We start from the raw sequence: 15,915 nt of genomic DNA on the forward strand, positions 1-15,915 counted from the left end.
TGGGTTTATTCACTTTTACCGTAAGTGCGTAGATTTCTACTCAGTTTAGCGTAAAAAAGAATGAGCGTGTACGATGGTTTTGACGTATGATGAAGGACGCTAGTAACCATAGCAACATGTGGAAAGGGTCTATGCGCCTTTAAACATTGCTTTCTCATGAATATAGACTCATTCTGCAAACCAACACCAGCATCTGAGCAAAAGTTTGCTCTATCAGATGATATACCTAGTTAGTTTGTGTGGGCGTGTTGTAATCTGTGAATAATCGCAATGTTAACGTTTGACAGGCAGTATTAGCAACCGATGACTACTAACGATTAAAAATTGGCTCACTACTTGACTAGCCTTTTGGTCCCAAGCAAATCGAATAACGTACCCCATTCTAGTCGAAGTTCTAGTACAACACTATGTTTGTTTTGATTTGCTATGAAAGTTTGACAGATAAAATGAGTGGATTTTCGTGTGTTTCAAGGGGTACATCGATTAGCTTGGGACTGAAGAGAGTACCAGAGCTGAGCCAAAAAGCTGAGCATGTTTCTTTGGAACCTTCTGGTCTAATATATAATATTCGGTTTTGGTTTAGAGTAAGCTTGTTTTGAGGTTTTTAAATCCTGTGCAATATAAAACTCAATGTTTCAATAGCTGTTTGGAAGGTCTCTGGATCAGTATGCAAAACTGGTGCCTCTAAGGCACTATCAAACTCTGTTATACGCTATCAAACCCGACAACGGCAGCGACAACGCCGACTACCTCACTAAACATGCAGAGTAAGCGATGTGACCTTCAACTCTGTAATAGGGATTGAGCCCACGATCTTCTGCTCAGTATGAAAATCCGGTAATTATAAGATCACAGAGCCTCTCACATGTCTCTATAATCGACGATCGATGTATTGTATTAGTATACTAATACCATATATAACCGTTTAAATATGGCAATGACAACGAATGTAACGTGCACCTACACCACATATCTACACATTTGGTGGCTCCTGGACCTGAGGACGCTATGGAATGGTATGGACTCTTCATATATGTCTTGTTGGTTGATGTGGTTTGATTCTTATAGTTAGTGTCACGTGTGATTTGAATCAATTTGAGTGCTTAAATCGATCGTTTAAAGCCGTCTAAAATAGTTCGTGAAAAGGTGCATTAGATACTCGGTGTACTAGGGGTTTTGGTTCTTAAATAAATTCTTAGTGGTCTTTGAGTTCTTCTACAGATGTTAACTGAGAGCTTTCTGAGCCACTACTATTTTTGCATCAGTATATTGTGTGGCAAGTAAAGGGTGATACGGTCAAAATTTGGTCAAGGGAAAACGCGTGTAAATCGGTGAAATCGTTTATTTAAAAAATCAAATTAAATTTCTTTTTCAAGTTCAATTAGTATAAAATTCAGAAAAAATATTCAGTTAGGCTTCCGCTTTTCCAAATCCGAATTGCCGGGCCTTACGCTTGACCCCTGCCATCAGATTTTGTACAGCCACCTTGTCCACCTTCTTCGCCGCAGAAAGCCAGTTTGCCTTGAACTGCTGCTAGCCCTTAGCAGTTTTTTTGGTCTTCTTTAGGTTCCGCTTGACAATAGCCCAGTATTTCTCAATTGGGCGGAGCTCTGGCGTGTTGGGAGGGTTCTTGTCCTTGGGAACCACCTGCACGTTGTTGGCGGCGTACCACTCCATGGCCTTTTTACCGTAATGGCAAGATGCCAAATCCGGGCAAAACCGTACGGAACAACCGTGTTTCTTCAGGAAAGGCAGCAGACGTTTATTCAAACACTCTTTCACGTAAATTTCTTGGTTGACAGTCCCGGAAGCTATGAAAATGCTGCTTTTCAAGCCACAGGTACAGATGGCTTGCCAAACCAGATATTTCTTTGCGAACTTTGACAGTTTCATGTGCTTGAAAACATCTGCTACCTTTCCCCTTCCTTTTGCCGTATAAAACTCCTGTCCCGGAAGCTGCTTGTAGTCGGCTTTGACGTAGGTTTCGTCGTCCATTACCACGCAGTCAAACTTCGTCAGCATCGTCGTGTACAGCCTCCGGGATCGCGCTTTGGCCGTCGTATTTTGTTTATCATCGCGATTTGGAGTCACTACCTTCTTGTAAGTCGATAGTCCGGCTCGTTTTTTAGCTCGATGCACGGTTGTAGACGATACACCCAGCTTATTTGCGGCATCTCGGAGAGAGAGGTTAGGGTTTCGCTTGAAACTACCGGCAACTCTCTTTGTCGTCTCAGTGGCTTCCGGTTTTCGATTTCCCCCCGATCCAGACTTCCTGGTTGTCGACAAACGTTCCCCAAACACTTTAATTACATTTGTAACGGTTGATTTGGCAACTTTTAGCGATTTTTCCAACTTTGCGTGCGAGTAGCTCGGATTTTCGCGATGCGCGAGCAAAATTTTGATACGCTGCTCTTCTTGCTTGGACGGCATTTTGACAACTGAAGAGTGAATTCCAAAATCAAAATAGGAGCAACATTCTACACACACACACCTTCAAAATGAGGGGTGTTCAGGTTTTTTAAATGCAAAATTGAAAGAAATACGTCAAGTTGATATTGACCAAATTTTGACCGTATCACCCTTTACAATCATACTTTTTGCTCAGGAAAGTCGAACAATTTTTCAACCCGAAAAATTCCATTATCGAACCCATCCACCTGCAGCATGGTCTTGCATTATGTTCTTGCATAACAATTTGGAGCACGTTTTGGTTAGTGGGAATGCTAAAATAGGAAATCAAATGGAATCAAGTGATGCTGAATAGAACGTTTTGACCACAATTCAGTTGAAATCGTTAAACCTTCTAGTAAAGGGTAAATTAATCATGACTCTGTGAGAAAAAGTCGTACACTTAAATTATGCTATGCATGGAATTAGTTTAGCTCAGAGTTTTTAGATATTTGAATTTTCCAACAAAAGCCATGATGATAACTCGTTTGGCATATGGATATTTTGCATACGGACGTTTGACATAAAACATTTGGCCGAATAGACGTTGCCACACGTCAACTTGACATGAACATGTTCAATGTACTTACGTAAGTGGAAACGTAAAAAATTACTTCGGTCTAATCGCCCATTTGCGTCCTATCGGGCATTAAAATCCAATTATACGATTGGTACGATACTCGTAAGCCACAAGCATACTTTCGTCCATGTGAGCTTATAGAAGTACATAACATAATAATACAAACACTTCACTAGCCCCAAAAGCCCCAGACGAAACGTTGAAAGATTCAAAACGATCCCTTAATTAAATATATCCTCAGCTGTGGCTATCGACGGACGGCTGCGGTTGTTCGGGTCCAACCCCTCGAAGAGAAATGGAAAAACGGTGAACAGGGACTGATTTAAGCGAATTGGAAAATCTACAACCACCAATCGCCTAGGGAATTCTTAACATCTGTAATGGAAATGGAAGGACGAAACCCAGGGATTTTGATAAGAGGACAAAACGTTCTATGGTTCAAGTGATATTATACACTGATTCTGGAATCATGCGCACGTTTGGACGCTGTAAGTAAATGGTTCACAAAGCACAGGAAGTTAAAGAACATTACGATTCTTCATTTTTTTTACAAATTTTATGAATAAGAGTCAATATCACGTAGGTCGTATTACAGATCTCCATCGTTTTCCCCTTAAAATAAGGCAAAACAATTGAAATAATAAATTCCTTCTATAATCTAATAGTACACCATCAGAGCCAAGCTTAGGATTTAATCCAAAAAGCAAACAAAACAAATTGGAAAAGGCACCCGCATACGATCTAAACAAACATCCAACAATATAAGGACAACCCATCCATGTTTTGCGGGGGAGGACGACGAAATGTAGCTAGGACTGTGGCTAAGAAAAACTCATTCTCATCACTCGTGAGTTTTTTTTTCTATCTCGTTTCTTTACCACCAGAGCCATCAGTGGGCCGCCGACTACACTGTGTTGGTGGTTGTTGTTGCTCTCCATGCTAAATACTTAGGGTACATATATTTGCACTCGTATATTTGAGGCTGCGAACGTAAAAGGAAAAAAAATATACGGACGAACAAAATGATGATGCTAAAAATAGCGCCATCGTTCTCAATTCTCGTGAAAAAAGTTCTTCTACTTGACGACCGAGAGAGGTATGTATTATGAGAGGGCGAAAAGTAACGCATAGCTTCTCGTCGGCGACCGTGATGGTTATGGGTAGGAAGGCATTGCCAGGTTGTATTTTCTTAATTAGAAGAAAACTCCGGTGGTATTTTCAAAAGTTTTTATATACTCGAGGGGTGGTTCTGTTGAAATTCAAATCCCAACGACAGCCAGCGAGTAACTTCGCCTAAGGAACTTGTCTTACCCTGACGGACTCAACTTACGCTCAGCACACGACTAATGAGATCAACCCAAATTTGAGTTCAGTTTACTCATAATCGCAAAAGGTGCAGGAGCTCAGCGATGAGTAAATTTGCCTCATCTTAAAAAATCGGTCGGAAAATTGACGAAAATTTTACTCACTCTAGGAGTAGTACCAACAGAGATAATCCAATCTTTACTTTTCTCATATTTGGGAATTTCTGCCTGGAAAACCTGGAAAACCTGGAAATAGTGAGGCAAAATTGCTCATCGCTGCGTTCCAGCACGTTTTGCGATTTATGAGTTAACTGAACTCATATTTGGGTTGATCTCATCGGCCGTGCAGTGGAACAATACCAGAAATACAATATATCTTGTCGTTAAAAAAAATTCACAGTTTACGGATAATGAGCTAAAGATGCCAAAGGCAACGTTTTGTAAGCTTACCTCCTTTGGCGTTCATGATTCGGATTACAACGCCAAAAATAACGCATGCATGCATATTTTTTGCACGAATCCTCCTCATCTGATAAACTTTGCCAAAAATAATAATCATTGCAATATACAATAGTCATGAAGCATACACAATACGCGTACTATTGTATCCATTCATCATCACCATTTCAGTGAACCTGAACTGTATTATGATGTGTGCTGAGACCCCCATGCCTCTTGGTATATTGGAATATCTGAAAATAGATTCATTATTTCACCTGTCGAAGAAAGTGAAATACGGCTGAGATTTTGCGACAGACAGCTTTACCTACGAACACAAACAATATAGTTTTTCGTTTCGTAGATACTGACCCACTAATCCGAGACCTGTGTATTTTCATGTCTTATAAAAAAAAATGAACGCCAAGCACTCAATCGCCACCGAGTGTGATTAAGGAATTTAGCAGGAGACTTTATCTGGAATACATAGGGGAAATGAATGTAATGTCAGGCTAAATGCCCCTAATTTGGGCCCATACATAAATTCAGCAATCGACTGAATTTTCAATAGCGACCGAAAATATCCAAAAGTACCGTCCCAATGACACGTTCATCTAGATAAAATTGATAAATACCAGTTTTTTAGCGATGGGTCCAATCTTAGATCAGGATAGGCCAACATTAGAGCCATTTCCCCTATACAATCATCGAGTGTCACGTCTAGCGAATGAGGTTCTGCTGTGAAATAAACCTTGTCATTGGTTGGATTGTGGTGACGCGATGGTGCTCCGTCACTTCGGTCAATGAACGGTAAAAAAATATCATAAGTTGATTATATGCTATCTACAGGTACATCACGTTCCTCCGGCCATCGCGTCCAACCATTATTTTAAATCTTTTAAATTTGTCGAGCCTCTTAACGGAATGCCTTTATGAAGAGCTTTGAGTGTGTTGGTTTATTTCCTTCAAATTCCGTTTTTTTTTTCTAATTCTTTATTAAGGAGATTTTTAGCCTATGGCTAGTTCATCTCCGCTTTAAATTCCGTTATAATTGCTTATCTTTTGACAGATACGCGTATTTCGTCTACTAACGGGTGTTCAATAAAAAATTAGAATTTTTTCAGTCATATAGCTAGTAAAAATAATTTTTTTTTTTCAACGAATTCAGTATTTTTTATTAAACCATAATGTTTATTCTTAAAAAAAAAACTTCAATGAGTATTGAAGAAGGGGCCCTGGTCAGCCGCGATGCTCTCACAAGAGCGCTGGACGGCACTGAAATCATTCTCATTTTTTATTGAACACCCGTTACTTGCAGACTTCATCAGTGCCAAGTAGTTACAGCAGTGGGGTTAAGTACTTGGCACTGATGAAGTCTGCAAGTAGTAGATGAAATAGGCGTATCTGTCAAAAGATAAGCAATTATAACGGAATTTATAGGAAATAAACCAAGCAACTCAAAGCTCTTCATCATTTTAAGTTATATCAAAGTATGCAAAAATTTATACAGGGGAAATGGCTCTAATGTTGGCCTATGGATCTAAAGATTGGGCTCATCGATAAAAATCTGTTCTTTTTCAATTATTCTTAAAACAATACGTCATCTAGACAATACAAATGGTTATTTTTGGATGCAAGTGAAAAATTGTCAAAAAATGCTTTCCTTCGAAATTTAGGTACGGGCTCAATATTAGAGACATTAATCCTATTTTTATTTATATAATAAAGACCAAACTGTGGCCAATATGAAACCGTAGTGCAAAATAAAATCTCTTGCGGAATTTTACGATTGCAAAATATTAAATTTTTGGAAGCACCTGCCGGAAAGCGAGGCAACAGGTAAAAATGTTCAAAATAATAGCAGCACTAATAATTTTCGTTTCAGCTTAATTTTGAGATTTTAAATTTTACATTTCTCAAAATTCTAACAATCCCCACCCAATTAACGAATGTACATAATAGTAAAAATATTTAAAATATTTGCAGCACGTAAATTTTCAAAAATAACTGCTATTATTTTGACCAATATAACTTGGTGTCTCACTTTCCGGCAGGTGCTTCCAAAAATTTAATATTTTGTAATCGTAAAATTGAACATATTTGTAGTTCTTTGGCAGTTCTTTGGTAGATCATTCTCTAGCTAATAAATTATCACACTAAATTTTCATGTTAGCATTTCCAACCAACTCTGAAAATCGCTAACTTCGCGTATGAAGTAACATAAAAACACTTTGAATGTAACAACTCAAGGCGGGAGTAGCCGTCAACAATGCCGATGATGGTACAGCACGCAACAACCACCCTACTGCTTTCTCTCTGAGATGATCACGTTGGTTATGACGAGAGGAGCAACACAATAGTTGGGTAAAGAAGAATTGCATTATAACACACCATCGACTGGAAATGCTCTCGCAACGTGGGGCTTTAGGTAGTGATGAAAACGTCGCTAGAACTATTCCACAACCGCAGTCAGTTTATGAGCAAAAGAGGGACGCACATTTTTTGCCTGTGGACTTGGAGACATACTTCAAGTCTTCAAGACGCAAAAGATGTGCGTCTATCTTCAAAAAAAAAACTGTCACATTAATGGCCCTTCGCTCATTTTCAACTTCTATTCTTTTTTCATACTGCCGTACTCTAACGGAACTATCCACCTACTCTCTTCTAAAAAAGATCATTCTCTAGCTAATAAATTATCACACTAAGGCTTCATGTTAGCATTTCCAACCAACCCTTGAAGAATAGTTCTTATGACTATTCCTGAGATCCAGAAATATGTTTCATAGTTTTTTGAACTGGACCAACTGCAATGATATTTGAGTTCAAATACCTGTGATTTCAGTGAGAGGAAATATACCTAAATGTGGTTATAAGCATTTTTTAAAGAGAACAGGCATCCCTGATACCGCACCTTGATGAATAGTGTCTCTGGCCGTTCCTAAGATCCGGAAATAGGAACAAAGGAGCAAATCGATAAAGAGACTCGATCAATGTCACCTAGGACCCCACGCACTGCTCAGCTTGTATAAACAATATCACATCACTAATCCATTTCCGTATCATTTCGGCAATCATACAGTCATCGAAATGAAGGGTTGGTACAACAATTTGAGAAAACTTAATGATGTGATATTGTCACTGTGGAACGAGCACTTAGCTTCAGGTCTCTACAAGTAGGAACCTTTACTGAGTCCTTGCGGCACGTCAAGCCGGCTAGTTCAGCGCAAGGGTCTCTATAATGTCCAAAACAAACTAAAACAATATTTCCGCGCGTAGCGATAACTAGGAGAACCATTTATTTAAATCTATTTATGTGCTCATACATATTGTACTAAGATAAAGCTGCATGTGAACTAGTGTAATAATCAATGGACCAAAAATGGTCTACAAACATGGTTGACGACAAATAAATAAAAAAAAAGTAACAAGGCGCTAACTTTGACCGTTGTAGAGGTTGGAAAATGAAAATCGAAAGATACCCAAAAAAATCTAGTGCAAAGTCCAGTGGAATTTTTCATATTCTTTCTTTTCACCAACTACACAATAAATCCTTTGAAAATAAATCCCAAAATGTTGGTTTAGGATCTTACTAAGGGATCAGAAGGTACCAAAGTGCTAACTTTAACCGTTTTAAAGAATGGAAGCCGAGAACCGAAAGACTCCCGAAAATCGGTTTTCGTGCTCCTGTGGAAAAAAAATCACTACTCAATTTTCCACTAAACAAACAAATGACCAAATCAACACCTTCAAAACACTACATCAACTGAATAACCGTACCAAAATCACTACTGATAACGTTTTTAAATACCGGAAAATAACTAACGCGAAAAAAACGAAAAATCGTGACAGATCCTTAAAATTCCAACCGACGGTGGACAGAGCCTACTCATTTCCATAACACAATACATATGAACCAGAAAGAAAACTGTCATGATATATCGCACAACAATGTTTTCGTAACATGTAGTGCATTTGATATCTAAGTAGGGGAAACGCTCCTATAGTTGCGGTACGCTAGAAGCGTTATGTTCCTATACTTGTGCATGGAGATTCAATGCACAACTATAGGAACCTAACGCCTCTAACGTACCGCAACTATAGGAGCGTTTACCCTATAACAGAAATCATTCAGAGAATTGCTATTCGGTCCTAATATTAGTACATAGCGGCGCCGGTGGTGTAGTGGTAAGCGTGATTGCCTCTCCCCCCAGCAGGCCTGGGTTCAATCCCAGTCGGCGCTGCCCGGATTTTCTGAGGCATACGATCTCTGATCATGCCTTCCTTTGGAAGGGAAGTAAAGCCGTTGGTCCCCGGTCTATGAGTTGATAGGTCGATAGGTAGGGTCCCGGTGTGGGAGCGACCTCCCTGGTTTCGGTAGCATTGGTGCTCAGCTCGGAAAACAAGATCGACGGGAAACAAATAAAGGAAAAAATATTAGTACAACTACCTACCAGACTATGAATAGAGATTATCACGTCCGGCTGAATTGGTGCGCTATGTGCGCAGAAATTCAAATGAATTTTCCGATTGGTATTGAGAGAGTGAGAGGCGCTCAATATGGTATCTATTAATCGAGTTATGTAAAATCTTGAAGTTGGATAAACATTATAACGCTAGCAGTCATTCAGTATGTTACGCAAAAATTATGAACGTATCCTTCTTTTGTCACAATTTTCTCATACATAGTAATTGTATTAAGATTCTAAAACCAACCTTCTTCCATGAAGCATGACGTATGTAAAGGATGTCACCAAATGTCAGTTTACCTGGCAGTACTAGTCCATTGAAGCCCCTGATTGACAAAAGCATGCCACGCTGGAGGTGGCGAGTTTTAATTGAATAAATCACTGTAGCACAGCAGGAAATGCAGCCATACTAGCCTTATTGGGCGAGTTTTAATTGATAGGGGGTGGGGTAATGGATCGAAAAATATTGAAAACCACTGCTGTAGCTCTTTGTGCAACTGCGCATCTATTCATTACATTGAAATATTATCGGCAGTGTCTTTATACTTAACCTTTTGAATGGACATGATAAAGAGGATGGTTAAAAATTTCTTATCAGTTATCAGAACATTCCAAACAATGCAAGTAATTTAATTTTACTGAAGTTTTATTTAGAACACTAATCTTGCACGAAAAGACTAGCAGAAGCTAACAAAAACACTCTTTTGACATGGACCTTCGCTGATACACTCCAGCTGATGGAGACGCCTAGTGCATTACCTGATACCTACAGCTCTAATGTAATATGGATTTCAATCATTTATTTGACAGGGTAATGTTCCAACTATGGTTAAATGTGCCTATCAAGTGATCTTATTATAGTTATAGTTATGTAGCTCAGTCGGAAAAGGCGCAGCTATAAAGCAAGACCATACTGGAGGTGGCTGGGTTCGATTCCCGGTTCGGTCAAGGAATTTTTCGGGTTGAAAAGTTTAATAACCTTCCCTATAGATGGCATTATTGTAATTGTCACACAATAATTCTAATACATAAATGGTACAGGTTCCGAAATCTCTCAATGAACAACTGTAGAACTGTGGAAGAGCACTAAGTGGAGAACTGGCCAAAATTCCTAGTTACGACGTAATAAAGCCAAAGGAGAAGAAGGATCTAAACTTCTTATTTTATTTTCGTCCAAGACGAATATAGGTATTTACGTCCCGACTGGAACTTAATGCCTGTCCTCAACATAGTGTTCGCTGAGCATTTCCATAGTTGTTAATTGAGAGCATTCAAAGCCTAAGTCTATTCGTACTTACATATATTGTTTCCCCAAAGAAACCGAAAAAATCTACCCGAAAAATGTGTTCATCGGACCCGCAATCAATCGTACGCATTTACTGGCTAAACTTTTAATTATTATTATTTGGGTTATGTAATAAGGTGATTTCACCGACGGTAGATACATTAGGTTTGTTTACGTATTTGCTTTTTTGCTTTTGCCGTAAGTTGCTGTAAGAAAATAATGCAGGATTCCCAGATTTACGCGGGTGGAGGGGTTCTATCTACCCATCGCCATTTCTCAACTGTCTTTCAACGAATTGAGATGACTTTTTGTGAGTGTAAAGTTTCTAATTGGCCCTAATCACATTCAACAAATCAGCTCAATTGGTTGAAAGATTTATGAGAAATGGCGGTAGGTAGACGGCACCACCCATCACGCAAAGTGGGTATTCCTGTATTATTTTCTTACTGCAAAAGCAAAAAATCAAGTACGGGAACAAACCTATTTTCATATGATATTAAATTAATACACTAAGCCAGCGTTTTTCAATTTGCCATTTTTTATTTTGAAATTCAATAAACTCCCAACCCATCAATATTGAATACAGATGTTGCATATGTATTTAATATGTATGTGTATACTTTACAAAAAACAGATTGGAATTGGATCGGCTTGAAGAAGACAAAATGTGTGGTCTCGACCCACATATTGAGAAACGCTGCACTAAGCATTTGGTAACTGAAAAATTATTAATTTTCATCTAGTTAACGGCATTTGTTATCTAAAATGCATGCCATATGCCAATGCAACTGATAATGCATTTAAAGTACATCGATATGCACCTAATTTTTCTTCACTTTTAATTGTTACACATTGTTGACAAATAAGTGCTTTCAGTTAAAACAGATATTATCTAAAGGCTACTTTTCCCACGTCAAATACATAGACAAATTAAGGTTAAAATATCGTCGATACATTGGCCTATTTATACATCAACTTATTCGAGCATCATCAACTTACCTATAGTAAAAATATATCCCGCAAATATTGCTATTCGGCGTTCTGGAAGCCCTCCGGATCGAATCGAGTAGGTATATGGTATATGATGAAAACAGCCTGAATAATTGAACAAATTTTCCGCTTGACACTGTTAAGCATAGACAGATGATTCATACAAATATCTTACAATCAAGATTCCGTTTCACTTGTTGCCTTTGCTGCTAAGAAATTATGGCTTCCTTTTACAAATTTTCCACGCTTCAAATGAAATCGTTATCCACAGAAGAAAAAAACGACCACACAACAGACGATATCACGAGCCGTTTCCACTTTCCCAACTTATCGCGGTATTATTGCTCTCCGTGATTCCGGTGAAATCGTTATACAGCCTCGGAAAGACAGCAACTAAACATTCACCAGCGCGCCAAGAATAGCGGCGGCTGGAAACTCGCGCGACATTTCAATTAAATACAATATCCCTTGCTCTTCCTTCACGACAAATTCTTATCACTGTTCTTCGAAATGGCTTTTTGATGTACCACAACAGTTACATTTTCACGTGTTCTGCTTGATCAACTTTGTCAATTTCAACTCACTGCACAATTAGATTTTACTGACGGAAGCTTCCGATAGAATTCCTAAATGGATTCGAATCTGTAATTTATGAGAAAAACACACTTTGCTGCTAGATACTTCCAAATTTTGCGTTTTATTATGATTTCTTTTGTGTCGCAGTCAGTTCCCAAAAAAAACCGTTATAGCACAGTAGAACGCGCGAAATCCTGCCTATCACGCGAGTGGATCATCAAGCAAGTGTCGTCGGTTGGAAAATTGCGTTTCTGCCACTCAAGAACAAACTGAGGAAACTCAAACGAAAAGAACCGAAACTCAGCTAAGAGCGAAAGCTTTCAATCTCGACGGCAGCCCAACTTAAACTGACGCCAAAGTGAACGGTCGTGGATCGCGTCGCGATGTTGTTGCCTTTTGGGTCCTGCATGTACGTGTGTAAGCCACTGATGACAATCCTCCAGAATATAGCTGAGATTGAACGCTACTACCCACGTTGTCCGTCCAGCGATACGTTCGTAGTATTGGTATAGCTTTTCCTTCTCGTCACTATCATGCTACTCTCTCGAATTCAAATTCTCTCCGCAATTTTCCACGACCCTCTCTCAGTTTGGCGGCTTGAAGTGGAAAAACAACCCTCGCAGTCGCAGCATCAACCAGATGATCTCGCAAAATTTAGGGTCCATTCATAAACTAAGAAACGCTCTGGGTGGGTGGGTATTCATCAATGATTTACAAAATGTTAGTCAAAGTACACACTTAGAAATAACTAATTTTACACGTGATGGAATCCGTTTTTGACATAAAATATGAGACGTAAACAAACATTTCATGTAAAATAAGTGCTCCGAGACTGAAAAGATCATTGTTCGACGAAAAGTACGTTTGATTGAGCTATACTTTGCGTCTGTTATGACTCAAATTTATGTCAAAATTGACGCTCGTATATGTCACTCTGAAAGCACCTAAATTTACATGATTTTTTCTAAGTGTGTAGCGGGTTGGTGGGTCCAGCTATCCCCCGAAGAACGTGCTACTCACCGCTTTTTGTCGGCGGGTTTTTAACCAATCGGCCTGAATTTGTGCATGTGAGTAGTGTCAACGGAGAACTAGTCACTCGTAGAAAATCAGAGCGATTGGTTAAAAAAAGAAAAAGTGGTGGGTACAACTCAGTTTTAAACTAGATTGTTTTATCCTCACTAAGTTATGATTATTTACATTGTAACTGTAGTAAGTGCCTTTAACAAGAATAGAGAAAAATTCTACATAATGGAATGGTATCAAATAAAAGCGTTACGCGTTCCAGTAAGGGGTGATGGGTTGAATTGAATATGTTACAAAAGTGTCACGAGGGTGGGTGCCGTAAATGCCAATTTTAGAGTAATGTAATTTATTAATGGGCCCTTAGATGAGTGTTGTCCTCGTCACCGAAACAAGTCTAATAGCGTTGGCACAGAAACCTGTTTCACTGATTTACCGTTCGTCTGGGAAATATTATTACCATTATTCCATACTGCTGGCAGCAATCTCGCGGATGCCTAAGCAGAGAGAACTGTTCTCTCTCTCATATGTAAGCTGTACTGACCGACCGCAAGCATTTTACTTCTCCATGGAAACTAACGTTCCGAAGGAAGCGGAAAATGGTCACACAAACAAAAGGTTTCACTTTTCTATGACGCGCTTCGAGCACATGGTTAGAGGAAATATTTACACACAATGCTGTGCTTCTTTCAGTTTCCAAGATAACAGATAATGCAGGAAATCGTGAATGTATATTAGCGTTTTATTCAATTAAATATCCATTTAGAAAATGCTTAATTCATTGCGCCGAAAGATCTTTAAAGAGCAAAACATATGTACGGTGCCCACACCTTTTGAGAGTTATTCAAATTGATCTTATCATAGAATTTTCTATAGATTAACACCATGTTGATTTTTCGCACCAGATGTCGATAGTAAAAAAAAAGTAGAAGGATCTGTGCCTAGGGGCACAAACGGGAGCTTGACGTAGGACCGCTAGGGCACGGAACAAATGTGAAGAAAATTTAGTTCTTTTAATTGATCGATCATCTATTATGTTAACTCTTTCCGTTTTTGATTTGTAGGCGTACCAAATTTGTAGTATTTTTTTTTTTTCAAGGAGAAAGTTAATGAAGAGAATCGATCAAAATCACTTGCACCCCTGCTTCCAAGTTTGGTTACAAGATTACAACTCTGGAGAGCATTTTGTGTGGTCGTTGGGGGCATGTGGTTCTGAATATAGACAAACAGGCAGATAAATTCTATTCCTACTCTTTACTGTAATAAGCATATCGCATATGCAATAAGCTTATTGCGTGCACTCAACTTAGTGTTCTAGATGCACTTTCACAGTTATTAATTGAGAGTTTTCGATGTCTGTACCATTTTTGCATTGGTTTAATTGTGTTGCAAGTCCAATCATACTTCTATGCCCAGGGCAGTCGAGAAATTTTCCAACCCGAAAAAGTCTAGACCGACCCGGGAATCGAACCCAGCCACCTCCAGCATGGTCTTGCTTTGTAGCTGCTTCTTTACCGACTGAGCTCAGGGAGGTCATACCATAGAGGTAACTCTAAGACTAGTAGGTCCCGAAGAAACGTGCTCAACTTTTTGGCTCAGCTCTGGTACTATCTTCGGTCCCAAGTTAATCGATTCACCCATCGGAACATACGAAAATCAAATAACCCCTCATTTTATCTGTAAAACTTTCATAGTGAATCAAAACAAACATTGTGCAGTACTAGTTTGACTAGAATGGGGTACGTTAATCGATTTGCTTGGGACCAATAACACCGACAAACCGACATGAAACATAAACTTAACTCTTGATCGACAATCCATAACGGCGGATTCAAATGTGCAACGATCCCATCTGTCTAAACTATAGAAATTTGTTATCTAGATAAAAATAATTTACCCGGAATAGATTAGACACGAACCAACTCATTCGCATACGTGTTCGTGGCTAGGATACACATTTTTCGCGAACACGGCGGCAGATGTCAGTTTTGTGCTTTGATCAGAAATTTGATGGTACTTTGAATGGTCATTCATGTCGGTTTGTCGGTGCCAAAGGCTAGTCAAGTAGTGAGCCAATTTTAAATCGTTAGTTTCGTATTGATTGTTGGTCATATGGCGATATATGTTGTGTGCAGAAAACTGAAAAAATTAGATTATAACCACAGACAAACAGACATACCACTCACAATCACATTCTTCACAAATAAGGTTTCAGTTCGGAATGTGCTCGCATTTGTCATGGTGGCGCCACTGAACCGTCAAGCAAGTCAGTACATTTTGAACTTATCAGTGGTGCCAGTTCGTTTCAGGTCAATTTAGTAGATGATGCATCCCACATACTAATCTGACGAATACAGAAATAAAATTTATTGATGGTGATGGTGATGGTTCCACCGCTTACCCCTACAAAGATTTGAGCTGGACGATTTATCTTTAAGATAATTAAGTGTAACATTTAACCAGATTAGCAAACAAAAACGAACTGGTTACAGTTACAGATACAAATTCCCTCAACATTTTTCATTTAAATTTGAAAAAGCTTCGGCGTTCACCTCTTTGTTCACTCTTTTGTCCACCTCAAATATTCAGAAGCATTCCCAACAATCAAGAGTTCGTTAATAATCAACAAAGCATTATAAAACACTAGCAACCCCGCAATCTGATGCTATCGTAATATTCAGCAACGTCAGGAATGTATTGAATATTACATTTTAAATGCTGTGTATTGGTCGTCCGCGAGGGGCACGCAATAACCTTTAACTCCTACGCAAGCCTTTTTTAAGTACAATAATTACAGTTAACTACATG

At 38.9% G+C, this 15,915-nt stretch overlaps 1 protein-coding gene across 3 annotated transcripts in view; it reads right to left on the minus strand.

Moving 5' to 3' along the window:
- Positions 1-12,448, minus strand: part of meng (meng-po) — a 91,347-nt gene extending 78,899 nt beyond the window's left edge. Inside the window, exons 1-2 of one of the 3 annotated variants that reach the window (XM_065228205.1) lie at positions 11,687-12,447; positions 11,521-11,616 (exon numbers count right to left, since the gene is read on the minus strand). The gene's annotated coding sequence lies outside the window, so the exon portion shown is untranslated. Of the gene's footprint in view, positions 1-11,520 lie in introns of all 3 variants that reach the window. The other 2 variants (XM_065228206.1, XM_065228204.1) reach the window with 2 other exon arrangements.
- Positions 12,449-15,915: the final 3,467 nt, after the last annotated feature.

This window comes from Ochlerotatus camptorhynchus, unplaced genomic scaffold (assembly GCF_037179485.1).
Source record: "Ochlerotatus camptorhynchus isolate MF236.1 unplaced genomic scaffold, CSIRO-AGI_Acam_v1.1 ptg000284l, whole genome shotgun sequence".
In the NCBI taxonomy this organism is placed as follows: domain Eukaryota; kingdom Metazoa; phylum Arthropoda; class Insecta; order Diptera; family Culicidae; genus Ochlerotatus; species Ochlerotatus camptorhynchus.